At 45.2% G+C, this 15,961-nt stretch overlaps 1 long non-coding RNA gene across 1 annotated transcript; it reads left to right on the forward strand.

Annotated features, from left to right (window-relative positions):
- The first annotated feature begins 274 nt into the window (after positions 1-274).
- LOC120412019 lies at positions 275-15,674 on the forward strand. The gene is made up of 3 exons (XR_005604660.1): positions 275-4,382; positions 6,734-12,590; positions 13,247-15,674. It is a non-coding gene; the product is annotated as an uncharacterized LOC120412019 (long non-coding RNA).
- The last annotated feature ends 287 nt before the right edge of the window (positions 15,675-15,961 follow it).

Genomic DNA, 15,961 nt, shown 5'->3' on the forward strand with positions numbered 1-15,961 from the left:
GCCAAAACTTCTCCAGTGGGAGGAAACCTCAGTCTTTGGGATCTGCAGGACACTGCAGGTGTGTTGGGGGGGGCGGGGCAGTGCTGCAGGGGTCACTGCTGTGAGAAGGTGCCAGAAACTTCCTGTGTCCAACAGAGCCAAGGCCAAGCACATCAGCAACAGGGCATTGCACTGCTGGGATCATGGACCTAGGAAGGGAGGAAAAGCCTTGTAAGTGTAAGAGCAACTGCAGCCAGAGAGAGGAGTGGGAACATGGGAGAGCAGCAGCCCTGCAGACAACGAGGGCAGGGAAGAAGGAGAGAGGCAGGAGGAGCTCCAGGTGCCAGAGCTGAGATTCCCTGCAGCCCATGGGGGTCCACGGTGGAGCAGAGATCTGCCTGCAGCCTGGGAAGGAGCCCATGATGGAGCAGGAGGAGGTTCCCAGAGGAGGCTCTGACCCTGGGGGAAGCCCACACTGGATCAGGCTCTTGCCAGGACCCCTGGAGAGACTGGAGACTGGGGACCCATGCTGGAGCAGCCTTTTCCTGAAGGACTGCGCCCTGTGGCAAGAGGACACATGGAAAAGACACACTGGGGCAGGGGAAGAGAATGAGGAGGAAGGAGCAGCAGGGACAAGGTGATGAACTGACCACAGCCTCCATTCCCAGCCCCCTGCACTGCTTCAAAGGAGGTGGAGAATTCTGAAGTGAAGTTGAGCCTGGGAAGAAGGCAGGGATGGGAGGAAGGTGTTTTAAGATTTTGTTTCATTTTCTCATTACCCAACTCACGCTTCTAATTCACAGTAAATGAAGTTAATTTCCCCAACTGGAGTCTGTTTTGCCCATGACAGCAATTGCTGAGTGATGATCTCTCCCTGTCCCCACCTCATCCCAGGAGCCTTTCATTGTGTCCTCTCCCCTGCCCAGCTGAGGAGGGCAGGGATGGAGAGGCTGGGTGGGCACCCAGCATCCAGCCCAGGTCATCCCACCACCACAGGATTGTATTTTTAGGCCTTGTCTCTCCAGGGAAATTCAGAGTCTCTTTAGCACGAGCTATCCTGGTGTAATGCTTCATGTTGAATTTAAGAATTAAAATCTTTCTCTTGGATGCTGAAAAATAACTTTGTTATTTCTGGGGAATTACACCGGTATAATTACACTGATATAATTATGTTTGTAAATCAGATGCAAGATTTCTCAGTGTGGGCACTAGGGAAGGGCTGAATTTGGTGCTTCTGGAAATGTAATTGCAAATAGCATTTATTTTTTTGTGTTATACCCTCCCCTACAACTAAAAATAGGAACATAACTTAAAAGGAGTGAAACCTTGCTAGTTACTTATTTTCTCTCCCTTAAAATGATAGGTGAAGAGACAACCTGGCATCAATCTCCAGTTAAAAATTATTTTAAAAGCACTTTAATTTTCATCCTTGGAGTGCAGAAGCAAAGTGAAGTCCAGTTAATGTAGTGGCAGTGCAGAATTCCGGCTTACAACCTTCCTGTTATTTTCCGTAATTGTCTCCTGATTTAGCTGCTGACAGCAGTGAGGGGACTGTAATGGTGCAGTTATCTCCCAACAGCCAGAAAAAGCAAAGGTTTATTGAAAATCTTATTTATGAGGAATCTCCCTTCCTGCATTGTGACAAAACCCCAAACTATGGCTCTTCCCTCCCTGTTCTGCAAGAGCTCATTTTTGGAATTAATCTGTGCTGTTCATGCAGCAGGTAAAAGGCAAAGGCTGTAAATAGTAGTATTTCAGTCCTGTGATAGTTTTCCTTTTGGCATAAGGATTAGAATGGAGGGAAAGGGGTTTTCTCAATGAAAAGTTTTCCATGTTACAGGGCTTGGGCATCCCAGAAGGTCCCTACAGGGTGCACAGAATCGGGAATTGTCTGTGAAATGTCTGGAATCAAAAGCCACTTTAATGCCAAGTCTGATTGTGTTTGTGAGGGGACAATTTCAGATGAAAGCTGATGGATTTTATCACTGGGGATGGACTTTGCAAGGACTGAGAGTCTTGGGCGTTACAGTTTTGGGATGAGGACGGTTTTCAGGTGGTAAATGCCAGGAATGATCAATAATTGTTTAAATCTGTAGGGTTTGATGCAGCTCTAAGGCCATTACTTGTCTATGCCATCCTTTTGGTGCCAGTGGATGTGCTGCAGCTCTGTCCAGCTTTAAATGGAATGACAGGAGGCAACTCTGGACAAAGGCGATTCCTAAAACAAGAGGCCAGTTGTACAGTAGAATATGTGTTTTAAAGAACTGCAGCGAGTTTCTGGAGATGGCTGAAAACTTCCCCATGTCATGGAGTTGCTGGATAAACATTCCTGGCTTGGTGGTGGCTGTGTTGGAGTGAATTGCTGTGGAGAGCAGCAGCAATACTGGGTGAGTCTCCTGTCTGCTGCAAAGCCAAACTTGTGCTGTTTTTTTGGGTTTTTTAGATTTTATCTGGAGTTTTTATTCCTGTACTGTGACTCCAGAGTGTCACTATTGAAGCAGATGCTTAAAGTAGTGAATGGGAGAGTGATGGCTTTGGAGAGACTCAGTGTAGCACACTGACCCTTAGGACAGTCTGCCTGGCATCTCTCAGAAAAGCCTTACAATTCTCACAGAGACAGATTGATATGGGGGCTCTCTCCCAGCCTCAGTAATTCTGCTCTGCTGCAAACTGAAACATCCCTTTCCTAAACAGCTTTTCATATTCTGGACTCGTAGCTGGTTGTTTTTCAAAATTCAAGTTATCTACTCCCATTATAAAACCTTTGCCTGCAATTTTAGAGTAGAAAAAGCCATTTAATTTTTTTTCTTCATTTTCTGTTTTTAGAGGAAATGTGTTTGTAGAAAATGGACATTAAAAAGAGGCTGCTGCTTGTAGTGTGTAGTGAGCTGTTAACTGTGAACTTACAGAAATCAATCCTAATTCCCATGTAAAAACTTTTTATGCACAGGGTATCAAGTCACAACACACAAAATTTGGGCTATTTTAACCTCCAAGTTAGGAAACTTAATGAGTGATTGGCAGGGAGGTTGTGCTTTTTCCGGGTGCATGTTCAAAGCTTACTCCTTGCAGACGATCCCTCAGGTTATCTCAGCTCTTCTGTTCCATGGAGTAATAGTTACCTACATCTCTCAACACTGAGATTTTGTTCAAGTTTCTTTTCAGAATGGAAATGTAAAACTGACATTGTAAAGGAAGGTGACGTGTTCCAGAACAACACAGGCAGCTCCGTTGAGATGAGATTGTGTAACCCTTCTGCTGGAAGACTCCTTACCCTGACTCCTGTCCTTCATCTGTGTGTAGATAATTCTTACTAAATAAAGGATTTATCTTTGTGAATAGAAATGGCTGTGCTGTCACAACGGCTCTTCCAGCTTTGCAGAAATTCCCAGAGGAAACGGGCACTGGTATGGAATGTGAGTCTTACTTCAGCAATTGTTTGTGGTGCTTGGTCGTGCCAGTGGAGCAGGTAACCAATCTCAGGGTGTGGGTTGGTAGAAGGTGACTGAATTCCAGGTGATCCATCAGAGAGGAAAGTTCATGGATCACACCTGGGTTCTGCCCCCACTCAGCTTTCACAGCCCCTGCATTTGTGTGTGGAGCTGCAAAACCAGGTGAGGAGCTCGTGCTGGCTGCATCCCCCTGATGGGAATGAACATGCTTGTGAGAAGCCTGACTGTTTCTTGCTTTAAAACACTGTATTTTTATAAATGTAAACTCTTAACGCGTGATCAGTCAAAGCAGAGCAGTTTTAAGAATCTGCTTGAGCCCTTGACATGACATTGTAATCACTGACTGGATTTCTGCTTGCAGCTGCAGCTCATTATCAAAGCAGAATGCAGGAAATATTTTTTTGTTGTTATTCACTGCACTGCACTGCACTGATCTGGGCCGCAACAGCCACTGTCCTGCTGTCACTGAGCTCTGTGTGGTTGTGCACCATGGATGGATGGATGGATAGATGGGAGGGAGGGAGATCCTGGAGCAGCCTGGGGTGTTCCCAGTCTGACTGGATGAACTTCCAGCTGCTGTTTCTAAGGGTTTATTTGGTCTGCCTTTAAATCCTGTAATGGACTGTGCAGGAGTGCTCCGTAGGTGTTGCTGATGTTAATGGAATGGCCACATCATGGATGGAAGGGCAAAAGAGATAAATTGTAGATAGATATATAATAACGTATAGAGCAGATAGAATTCAGCTACTTCTTGACTTTAGTGGATAAATCTGATGTCTTTATAAGAAAATCCTTAAATGGTTAGTTCTTGAAAACTATCTTTTAAATTCCTCCCAGGTGACTTTTGACCAGCTTCTGCAGATGTTGGGACTAAACTCAGGGAATAGCCATGAGCCTTATCCAGCCTGGAAAACCGGCAGAGACCTTGAGAGAGGACTTCTCCAGAGGCAGGTCTGCAGGCTGGGGTTGGGATCTCCCTCAGATGAGAAGTGTCAGTTGTACTAAGTTGCACAGTGGATTTATTAGTTGAAAGAAAAAGAACCAAAATGCTTTACTGGTGTCTTTGGACAGAATTTAAAACAGCACCCCCAAAGCTGAAAGAGTCATGTAACAGCTCCCCCACATTCATTTCCAGTTTCTAATGCCCTTTATAAAATTGTCAAGTAAAACATTTTAAGTTACACCAATGTAAACTGGTAAAGTCTCAGCCTTGTGCTGGAGAGGGAGAAGGAAACAAGTTCTTCCCCTCAATTATGGAGAGGAATGAAGAGCCTGGAGCAGAATACATCAGGTGGTGGGGTGTCTTTGAGTGCCTTGTGCAGTGCTCTGCAAGTGTCAGCTGAAGATTTTCCCCACATGCACACACCAACAAGTATTTAGAAAAGTGGAGGTTGAACAGATGAAAAGTTTCCATTTTAGACTCGTTAGAGAAAATGGAACATGAAGGTCAGTGTGTATTGGGAGAGAACCATTCAAGAACAGCAATGGAGGAATTACAGAATGGGCTGTGAGCTTCTAAAACATGGAAATACATGTTCATGTGTTTTCACACAGAGTTGTAAAAATCTTTATTTCTTCAGTGAATTGAAAATCTTCCTGGCTTTTGAAGAAAGCAGATAAAAGATTCAGCTTATTTACAATTAAAACCAGGGAATGTTCTCTGGGGAAAACAGTGTTTGCAGAATCTGTAAAAGGTGATGAGTGATATCGCGTGTCGATGCCGCTACTTGTGATTGCAGGAACGTAGGATATTTGGCAGGATACAAGGGAGGGGGAAGAGCACAAGGCACAAGTATTTTAGGCTGGAGTTGTTCCTTCTGCCTTGTGGAAATTGCTTCACTTCAAAAAGCCCACACAAGGGCTGTGCCAGTAACACACACACACAGTGTTTCCGAAGTCTACGGGGTAAAAATTAATGACCTGATGTTGTACAATACAGAGACTTATTTTTAAAAAAAGTGATGTTTTATTTTACAGTAGTTAAATGTCAGAGGAAGAGAAATTCAATGGTGATCTTGGGTTAGTGGTGAAGGAAGATTTTCTCCATTCAATCCCTTCAATCTGAGTGCTAATCTGGGCCCTGCATTACAGCAGCTGCACGCAGGGACCCCTTGGGCTTTGTGTGTGAGCTGATCTCTCCTCCTTAGACGTGACCTTACTTTGTGCCTCTTCTTCCTCCCTCTCCCCTTATTGGGGCTGTAATTTTGTAATTCTCCCTAAAACGTTTCCTGTCTATAAACTGGAGGAAGCATTAGCAGCTTCTCTCTTAGGGCCGGGCTTTATCCCACATGTTCTGTGGAGAGGTGCTGCCTCCAAAGGTCACCTCGGTGGGATGGGACACTGTGAAGGCTCCTGTGCTGTCTTGGGACCTCTGTAGCCACAACCTTGCAGGGAGAGGTTTGTTCAGTGAAATGCTGCTTGGGGAGCTCTGGGACAGCCTCTGCATATTCCAGTTTGGGCTTCGGGTCACCTGAAACAGCAGCGTGCTCTGACAGCCTGCTCCAGGTGGTTCTTGTCTGCTGAGGCTCAGGTGTTAACTGGGGTTCTCCAGGTGTCTCATTTTCAGCAGCATATCTGGGTGAGGTAGCTGTGCTTCCAAAATGCTCAGGGAGCTTTGCAGACAGCAGCCCATGCACATGATTCCCACAGTGTGGAAAGATCCATTTGAATGCCACGTCCACTAAAAATCAGTGTTTAGCAGAACCCTGCTTAGTGCTGCTGCAGAGAGCAAACCTGGCTGCTGAAGGTGTGTTTGGGTGCTGTACTGCTGCAATACATGGAGCAATTGCATTCAGTCTTCTGCCTCCTTATCAGTCCCTGGAATTTTTGATGTTAGAAATCTCCAGCTGACCACAGAAACCTTCTGTCACCAAATGTAGAACTCCATGGCTAAAATGTTACCTCCTAAAGAGCAGCATGAGCACGATTTAGCCCATTAGGTGGGTTTTTTAATAGTTGCTGTTGCCTATGTTCCCAGCAAAACTGGTAGTTGGAATTTCCAGCAGGTATTGAATTCTCAAATCATAAAATATGTTGTACCAAAAAGTGGCAGAAAGTTGCTTAAATATTCTTAAGACTTTGTGCAACTCATGTGCTAGGTTTGTACACAAATTACTTTAATTCTGCCAGATTTAGCTGGATATTTCCACGATGCAATGGCATCATGCTGGGAAGAATTTGTTGGCACAACAGCCATGTGTCCAGCATGTGCTGCTGGTGTGGGGTGTTTAAAACACTTTGTATCTTCTCTTAGGAGATGTGATTCACAGGTGAGTAACGCTCTCAACTCCTAATTCATACAGGAAATGCCACACCATCGAGCCCTGGTATGCATAAATGTACTAAGTATGTCCAGTGAAAATGGAACAACAGAAGTTGGGCTGCAGCACTGAAATGACTTCCTGATGGAAATGGTCCAAGAATCATTGATAGCAAGTCAAATGCAAATAGCACTTGTGAAAACCAAACGGGAAACACAGAAAACTACTTTTTACTGGATGATCAGCTCTGGAAGCTGAAAAAATGTGGGTTTTGTCAATTATTATAAATTATTATTTATTTTATTTTAATTGAAGGCCCTAAGCTTTCTAACTCTTATTCAGCCTGCTGGGAAGCAGTCAAGCTCCAGCAAATAAATGTCCGTGTGATTCCAATAGGTATCTAGAAAAGCAGATCCTCCAAATGGCTGTTTTCAGACTTGATATCAGAGTCTCTGTGGAAATTCCTTCCGTGGGATATAAGCTCACATCTAATGGCAGTCTCTGATTTAGGCCAAAGCTGCTTTACTGACACTCGAGCCATCCTATGGAGATCCTGCTCTAGCTAAAAACCACACAGACTTTCACAGCCCATAAATCCCACGGAATACATCTCTTAAGTACTTTACTCAAAGGAATGTTAAGCTCTTTTACTAAATCTGCAAATTACAGCTATTTGACAACTCTGAGTTTACAGTCTGACAGCTCACGTCATCAGTCGGAACGGGATGAGCGGAGTCAGAGGCGGCATCGCTTGCTGCTGACTTGCAGGGATCTGGTAATAACAATCCACTGGAAAATGTTGGAAAGCTGTGACAGCCTGGGAACGGTTTGTGACATCTGTTAAACACACTTGTTTTTACTCCCACTGACTGCAGCGAGATGGGAGTGGTATTTCATGGAAAAGGAGTGGTTGTGTTCCAAAGCAGGAGCCAACAGTCTCCCTCGAGGACTTGTGCCACCATCCAGGTGAATTTCTATACAAATTACCACATCCCAATACTTGAGCCAGATTAAAAAGAAGTTTCTCAACATATTGTTTCTCCCTGACTGGTAATGAAGTGAAAGCAGTGGCCTGTGAACTCTGCAGGAGCAGGAGAGATGGGGGAGGCTGGTGAAGCCCTGGCTGCTGAGTGCTTTGGGGTGCCCAGTGCTGGCAGCGTGGGGAGTGAACACTCACTAATGGCTTCACGGTTCAGAGCAACTCAGCCCTGACTTAAACTGAAATGGGCAGTGGCAGGAGAGCTGTAAACTCACAGGTGCACCGGTGTCATCTGAGCACAGGCAGCCTGCAGGAGGCAGGAGTGTGAGCAGCCAAAGAGAAGAGCTCTGTCTTTCTAAAGACTCCCTGGATGAGTTGTGCCCTGTGACTGAATATAGGGTTCCTTGAAGTGCAACAAAGTTTATGATGTTTTGTAGGCACCATCTACTTGTTTGAATACACACTTGGCCTGAAGTTCTTCCTGAACCTGCTGTAAGACCTGTGGGAGTGGTGGCAACAGGAACTGAAGGAAACACTGGTTTACCAGGTAACGGCAGCGCAGCCAATTCAATTCAGCCAGTGCTGCTCTTTAAAATAGGTGCAGAAAAGAACATGGCTGTAGAAAAACTGTTCTTGCTGAATCACCCAACTGTTGCCAACATAGTTTTTGAATCCCCGACCCAGTTTTTGCATCACAGACTGTACAGCAGAGGTGGGCAGTGGCTGTGAGTGTGGTAATGAGTACAAAGGGAAGCCCTTGGCATTGTCTGAGTGCTGAGTTGCTGTTCAGCCAGAGGTTTATCTGGAACCAATTGACAGTCTGGGATCTGCCTGGCTGAGGCTGATTGAAGTGTTTGGTTATCCACTAACTATCCATAAACAGAGGAAATTAAATAATTGTTATTTAAAAAATCCAAACCCACGTAGAGGATAAAGCTTAATGTTTCCATTCTTTCCAAAGGCTTCTCCAGCAGTCTTTGTTTTTTTCCAGGGACTTCATACCTTCCCACCAGCCTTGGGGCTGATAAGGTATGAGAACAATATAGTCTGTGAATTCTCCATCTTGAAGATCTTTTCCCACCTAAACAATTCCATGATTTTGTAATCCATAAACGAGCTAGGACAAATGAGGGACAAGTTTGATGCAAGCAGGGTATGGTTACCTAAACCCTGGTGTTTTCATCCACTGAAAACTGAGTGTTTTATGCCTGGGAAGTGCAGAAGTGAATCTTTTCAATGTCTGTGACCTTTTCTGTGAGAGTTGCCTCAAGTCCAACGTGAACACCTGCAGCCAAGTCCACTGGTCACACACACCTTGACAGCATCTTCTTAGTGAGGAGCAGGAACAATGTAAGGAAATGCTCACACAACTGAGAATATCTGTTTGTCCTATAAGGAAGATATCTAAAAATGTCCAGACTTCAGCCTAGATGAATGTCTGTGGATCTCAAAATCTTGGGACTGCCATCACAAAGGACACTATAAAAAGGTTGGAAATGGAGAGGCTGCTGCATGTCCTGTGGATAATTGCCGGCTCCGTGTGCCGTGTGTGGGAAGGTCACTTCACACAGGCAGTGCAATTACCTCCTGGACAAATGGAAAATGAAATTGCAACTTTGTGTGTGATTGTCAAGAACACAACCCAAAGTACTGGCTATGAGCAGAACCTCTGCCCTCTGCAGCGCGGGGAAGCTGGCACTGTTCTCCCTGGAAACAATGGATTTGAAAACGTCCCTCTTAAAATGTGCCCCTTCAAGGTGTCCAGTGAAAGATGATGAGCTGCTAAGTGTTTACAGTGGTTTCTGCAGCTCTCAGTCTAACAGAGAAATCTCATCACCTGACACCTCCCAGGGTGCTAGTGGGAAGCTAAAATTCAGACTGAGTTTAAGCAGGGCCCAAGCTGACAGCAGATACAGGGCTTAACTACAGGGGATGTGATGCATTGGAGAGGGATTGAATGGTCCTATGCTGTCAGGATGGACTAATCACTGAGTTAGTGGGGTGGGTTTTTTTTTCCTTTTTATTATTATTATTCAAATTAAGGGCAAGAAGGAAAAAAAAAAAATCAGCATACCAGCACTGTGTTGCCTGGAGTGGGTGGGTTTCAGAGGACACAGAGGTGCAAGTCCTGTCCTGTTGCAGGTGGAGGCAGATGAGGTCTTCTGAAAAGCAACAAAAAAAAAATTCACTGAGAGATTATGAATTACAATTTTTTTAAAAAGCCTTGGTTGTAATCACTCAGCATATAAAAAACTCCTTTTGTTTTAACTTTACTCTTAATTCTGGGGAAGGTAGTGAGGGATGCAGGAAGTACCTTTAATTTGTATTTCCTGTCGTGTTTCTTTGTGTTGTTGAAAGCAAACATTTGGCTTAAGGAAGATTTGCACAGGTGTAAAGCTTTCCTTGTATGAATACTCAAACAAATGGGGGTCTGTCACTGAACTGCAATTTAATAATTTTTTTAACAGGCTTTGTTGGGTTGGAAAGCATTTATTCTGTTAGGCTATAAAATAAAAGGATTTATCCTTAAAATAAGTTGATCAAAAATCTCTTGTGGAAATGCTGAAGCTAAGTGGAAGGTTTCCAGAAAAATCGAGCATTATTATGATTTTTTGAAAGTGTGTGTAAAATAATCCAGTCTTCCAAAAAGATGCTTGAAGTTGTTTGGATAGAGTTGGCATCTGCCAGAGTCGAGTCACACATAAGATAACATGATTGACCATTTTTGGCATGGGATGGGCTAAATTGGCTCATCTGTTGGCTGTCAGTCTCTTCTGAATTAGATCCAACGCTTTGTAGGCACGTTTCCATCTGGTTAAGTTTAGGACTCAAGCTGTTTATATATTAAAAAAAAAAAGTATTTTGTACCAATAACAATTTCTAGAAAAAGGTTTTTGCTTATGTTCCATTTTGAAACTATTTGGTTTTCTTTCCTGGTTAAAATAACCTCCTGAAGAGTGAAAGAAGATGTGCCCATGTATTATGTTAAGACCCTTGAAACATGCAAATAAAATGGAAATAAATTAAAATTTTTATATGTGCATATTTAAATATATGTATATATGCATGCATATCATTCTGTAATATGTGACTCCTCTAAATTGGAAACCAGATTTTAAGTCTGCTAATATTTTAACCATGTGCATTAGGAAAGGAGGATGAATACATGCTGTTACACTCACATTGAGTCTTTCTAAGATTGGCCTTGCATTATTTTTATTCTGAATATTCGCCATCTGGCACCGGGAGCTGCAGTATTTAGTGCCACAAATAATAATGAAAAATATGGTAATAGCTTGTGATACTTTAACGTAAAAATATAAGACAGAGGGTATAAAGCTCTGGGCGTATGATCTTACAGCTGCCAAAGCATGTTGTTCCCTCTGCCCTTGTTTTCCATAAATGAGTCTTTGATTGGAGACAGCAGCAGTAATGGGAAAGTCATTGGTTAACGCACATTAATGAAACTGCGTTACTGGAGTTAATGAACTACAGTCCTGAAGAAAAATGAGCAGGAAAAACGCCACGGTTTGTGCCATTGTGTTCAGGTAGCTGTGGATGCATCCGAGACACACCAGGAAAGTGTCTTTAACTCCAGATTCACCTGAGACAGAGGGGCCTCTGTCTTTTTCACATCAGACAAGCCCCATAGACATGCCTGAACTTTAAATGAAATTGCCTTTTCCTTTTCTCTCCCCCCATCAAAATACAATGAGGAGACTGCTGCATATTCAGCAAAGCTGTTGTTCTTGCTGCAGTTAAATTGCATAATTAGATGGGGCTTAAAGAGAGCTGAACCTCGGTGATTGTGCAGGCTGAGGCAGAGGTGAATTGCAGACCAACTCTTGGAATTTACCCAGGTGAATTGCAAATCAGCTCATGGAATATATCCAGGTGGATTGCAAACCAGCTCAGGGAACTTACTGAGGTGTTGGTGATTCAGGAAAATAGTTCCAGGATGTTTGGGTTCAAAGGCCACGGGAATTTCCTGAACATTCCTTTCAAGAGAACAGAGGAATTTACCTTTATGATTTCTGTAAGACTGGGTTTATTTTTGAAGACTGGCCAAGCAGCTCTGGGGATGGCAAGAGCTCTGTGGCCATGTTTTGTGGCTGCTCTGTTGGCATTAAAATCAACCACTTCAACCAGCTCTGCTCTGTGGGATCTCTGCTCACCACTGCAGCATCCTCTGCACATGAAACAAGAGTGTAAAGCACAAGGTGCCTCTGGGCACAAAGAGTTTCATGTTTCCTGTAGAAAGGAAATAATTTATAGAACACTACAAGTAACAGCTCCATCCACACCAAACTGGACTTGGCTCTGCTGGTCTGTGCAGCTGCCCCAGAAGAGCCACAGTGCAATGGGAAGGATGGGAATGTGGAAGAGAATTTGAGTTTCCAGCTGTTACCAAAGAGTCCTGGCCAGCCCTTTGGGCTCTGCCATCTTCACCCAGCAGTTCCAGGTGCTAGCAGCAACTGGCTTTGAACTCTGGGATGCCCAGAAACTGCTCCTGCCCCTCTGCAGCTCATCCTCGCCCGTCATGGATTTACTGCCAGTGAGAAGATCAAACCTCCAGTGAATCCACAGCAGCTTTTGAGTTCCTCATGTCCTGATCCCTTTGCCTTCTCCAGGTTTTGTTCCAGCCTGTGCTCTGGCTCACTGCAAATACACCAGGCCACGCCTGAGACTTTTTGGTTGTTACTGGTTGCTTCTGCTTTCTTCTTCCCTTTTTTTCCCTTTCTCTCCTGCTAATGCAGTCACTTCCCTGAAGTGGCTGAGGTTGTTATTCCTGCCAAGGGAAGGAGGGCACACAGAGCCTTCTGTGCACAGAGCGCTCGCCTTGGCCCAGGCACAAATGGGAGCTTTTCTTTCCTCCTGTTCAGAAGGCACCAATAATGAGGTGCTTGGCCATGGAAACTGGTAAGAGAAATGCACAATTTAAAGGAAGATTTACAATATGAAGTTGAAATGTTGGGAGGAAGGTGGGGGGAGAAATGGAGGACTAGGCAGGGACTGATCTGGGGGGCTCAGAGCCCGCTAGCAGCACAGTTTAATGGGGCCAGGAGAGCCTCAGAGACTGTGACTGTGCTGGAAGTGTCTGACTTGAATCGGGAGGTTTTCAGCCTTGCCAGGCAGGGTTGGGTGTCTTTTGGTGTTTGGTGGAGCAAGGAGCCTGTGAAGGAATGGAGAAGCCTGGAAACTCCTCTGGGACCCTCCTCACCTTCGGTGCTTCCACAGCTCTGTCAGGCCCATTGGAAATTTGTCTTTCCCAGCAAGGTCAGCGTCAGCCTTGAGCATCTTCTGGGTGTGTCTGGAAGAGCGGGGCAAAGAGAAGGTGTGGGCTAACCATCAGCTCTGCTCCTGCAGCTGCTCTGAGACAGCGCTCCGGGAGGGGACGCAAACAGCCGGGAACGCTGGGGGAGTCTGTCTGCAGCCAGGGGCTCAGCCTGCACTGCTGGTTTGGGTGGGTTGGGATGGTTTTCTGACACAGCTGTAAGGCTTGCCAGGTGTGCCAGAGAGGAAAGGAGAAATTCAGTGTGTGGCAGTTCACAATTCCAGCTTTGTTTCTTCTTCAGGAACCGCTTCAGCTTCTGCAAGAAGGACTCACTGTTTGCAGGCTCAGCGTTATTTCCCACAGCACACGGCTGGTTTTGAATCACACACCAGGATCTGGGAAGGAAAGAGGAGGAGAGAGGGGGAGTCCTTCACCAAAACCCCATTCTGCCTCCTGGAGTGCTTCTCATTCTGGCAGTGCTCTATGTTAGACTGGTCTTGTTCAGAAGTTGGTCCTGCAAGTCTGAGAGAGTGGAGAAGAAATCCTCCCCAGCTCATCATGGTAGAGTGGGATAGGAGGGTGATGTCTCTTGCTACCCTGCTGCCTTTCCCTCTGGCTTTTTAAGGTTCATAGTATCTGGGCAGCTTTCTGCTTGAACCATGCTTTTCCAGGCTCACCCAAGAATGTAGGATCTAAGATATTCTGAAAATCCCACTTGTGTTCTACTTGCCATGGGCAAACCAGAATGCTGTGGTGAACCTCTGCCTCTGGTATGGCTTAGCAGAGGGCCATGTATCCAGAAATGAGTTGGGCCACAGAAAATAAGGGATTTAACCCTTGCTGGGTGTGTTACAGTGAGGGTCCCCTGAATCTGGCAAAGAAGGAATGATGAAGAGAAGAAGGAATGATCAAAACATGGGCACTTGGAGACCTGGAAACCACCATGGCACTGGCCTCTTGTCATAACCCAGGTTCTTTTCTTTTAGCCTGACTCCTGCTTCCTAGAGAGACTAGCAGGCAGAGGCTTCTAGCATATATCCATGTCTGGGCACATGGATTGTGTGTGAAGACAGCTGGAAGGCTGGGACAGATGTAAATGTCTGATCTGCTCCGTGGTACAGGCTGCAGTGAATGATCACGCTGCTGGCTGCAGCAGTGGAGCTGCATGGGGGGGTCGGGAGAACAGTGGGACTGTGGGGCAGGGCTGGGCTGGCATCACAATCACCCCTCGCTCAGGGGCTGTCCATCCCTTCCTGCCAAAAGGAGCTTTCTTAGCACCTTGTTCTCGCACCTGTGAGCCTCTATTCGACAGCCTGGAAAATTAATACCCTGCCAAGGTGGGTGGCTGCGCTTCCATCACGTCAGAGCAGCTTCCACAGCTGTTTGTGGCAGTACATGAAAAGATCACAGTGCACAGACTGTTAATTTTTCAGATTGCCTGAGATGCTGTGCAGAACTTTATGCTGCCTATCGATCAGTATTGTGGTGGTTCTGTAATTGAAGGGCCTTAAATGAATAGTGTGGATAAGTGGAACTAAAGGCATTATATTGTTTCACAGCCCCAAGGAAAATCTTTGAGCCTTATGTTTGTGTTCCCTGTATAATACAGCACTTAAATAAATACTTGGGTTGTCTTTCTAAACTGGATCCAGGTGCAAGGCTCACTTAATTGAATGTGTCTTTTCATCTCCACCAAGGCTCTCCCCAGGTTTACCTCTAATCTTATCTTGGTGATTATACTCAGGTGATTGCCATCACCTCCAGCACACAGCTCCAGTGTGGCACCTTGCCAAAGGCATCGGCAGCAGCTGGGTGGGTCTGACCAGGTGTTGGTGTCCCTGTGCTTCTGGCCACGTTATTCCTGCCCTGGGAGCTGCCTCAGCAGAGGAGCTGCCAAATTTGCTTGTGTGCCTTTGGTGGCACTTTTGAAGGGCACAGCCCTTATGTGAGGGTGCTGAGGGCAAAACTTGCCCCCAGCTCATTTTGAAAGCAGTTCATGACCACCATCCACCTGTGTGTTTATTTTAGTGAGCACTGCCAGGTGTGCTGTCACCATCTCACCTGACCCTGATTAATTACTTATTTATATTACTTGAATTCTTCTGCCAAGAAAATGATGGGGGAGTGAAAAAAAATGCAGCATTACAAACATGCAAAGGTACAGGGAGTGAAGTGTGTGATTCCCACAGCAATGGGGTGAGGCTGGAGAGGAAAACCATCACTGAGGATAGGACTGGGAATTGCTACTTCCCAGTAACTATGACACTGCCTCACTCCGTGCCCTTGGTCAAATCACTTACTGCTGGTCTCTGTTTCTACACCCCTTCAAATGTGTGCCCTGACACAGTGGGAATGAATAATTTATTCACACGTGATGTATCACATGTCCTGGTCCTGGGTGCTGCTGTTAATGAAGAACAAATGAGATTAATTCCTTATTTTGCAGTGCTGAAGTTTCATGTGTAAAGTGTTCTGAATTCAGAGAGTATTCCATATGTTGTCATATGTTCCTGTTTTATTACTGCATGTATGGAGGTCTCTGATGCTGTGGCAACAAGGACTAAAGTGCTTGACACTTTAATATTTTAGTCATGGAATTAGCTAATCAATTTTTAGACTGTATGTGTTCTTTAGGATGAAAAGGCAGTAAACTCAAGTGATAACTGAAGACTAGAAACCTCTTTGAAATATCACAGTGAACTTAAATAAACCTAAAGGCTAATACTCAACTTGCTTTACTCCAACTGCAGTCAAAATAGGTGTGTCTGGTTTGCCTTCTATTTGCTAAACCATTCTGTTGATTCAGCAGATGAAATAACAGAAGTTTCCTCCAGTGCCCAGTGCAGTAACTCCAGCCACGGTGCACATGTGAGGGTGTCACAGACACAGGGCTGCAAGAGGACGAGCTGGGGAGGGGGTCCTGCGAGAAGGGGTGGATATTATCAGCTCACAGACTCTGGAGATGTTGGCTCCTGCCTTGCCTGTTTGCCGCCCTCCTGCTCGGCAAAAGGCAGCG

This window comes from Corvus cornix, chromosome 4A (genome assembly GCF_000738735.6).
Source record: "Corvus cornix cornix isolate S_Up_H32 chromosome 4A, ASM73873v5, whole genome shotgun sequence".
Lineage (NCBI taxonomy): Eukaryota > Metazoa > Chordata > Aves > Passeriformes > Corvidae > Corvus > Corvus cornix.